Below are 1,048 nucleotides of genomic sequence, written 5' to 3' on the forward strand. Positions count from 1 at the left end.
TAAAGACTGTAACAAGAGACAAAGAAGGACATTATGTAATGATCAAGAGATCAATCTAAAGAAAAGATATAACAATTCTATATACTTATGCACCCAACATAGGAGCAATTCAATACATAAGGCAAATGCTAACAGCCATAAAAGGGGAAATCGCCAGTAACACAATCATAGTAGGGGACTTTAGCACCCCTCTTTCACCAATGAACAGATCATCCAAAATGGAAATAAATAAGGAAACACAAGCTTTAAATGATACATTAAACAACATGGACTTAATTGATATTCACGGGACATTCCATCCAAATACAACAGAATACACTTTTTCTCAAGGGCTCATGGAACATTCCCCAGGATAGATCATATTTTGGGTGACAAATCAAGCCTTGGTAAATTTAAGAAAATTGAAATCATTATCAAGTATCTTTTCCAACCACAATGCTATCAGACTAGATATCAATTACAGGAAAAAATCTGTAAAAAATACAAACACATGGACGCTAAACAATACTCTACTTAATAACCAAGACATCACTGATGAAATCAAAGAGGAAATTTAAAAATACCTAGAAACAAATGACAATGAAAACATGAAGACCCAAAACCTATGGGATGCAGCAAAAGCAGTTCTAAGAGGGAAGTTTATAGCAATACAATCCTACCTCAAGAAACAAGAAAAATCTCTAATAAACAACCTAACCTTACACCTAAAGCAATTAGAGAAAGAATACAAAAAACCCCCCAAAGTTAGCAGAAGGAAAGAAATCATAAAGATCAGATCAGAAATAAATGAAAAAGAAATAAAGGAAACAATAGCAAAGGTCAATAAAACTAAAAGCTGGTTCTTTGAGAAGAAAAACAAAATTGATAAACCATTAGCCAGACTAAGAAAAAAAGGAGGAGTCTCAAATAAACAGAATTAGAAATAAAAAAGGGGAAGTAACAACTGACACTGAAGAAATACAGAGGATCATGAGAGATTACTCCAAACAACTACATGCTGATAAAATGCACAACCTGGAAGAAATGGACAAATTCTTAGGAAAGCACA

This window comes from Physeter macrocephalus, chromosome 2 (genome assembly GCF_002837175.3).
Source record: "Physeter macrocephalus isolate SW-GA chromosome 2, ASM283717v5, whole genome shotgun sequence".
Taxonomy (NCBI): Eukaryota; Metazoa; Chordata; class Mammalia; order Artiodactyla; family Physeteridae; genus Physeter; species Physeter macrocephalus.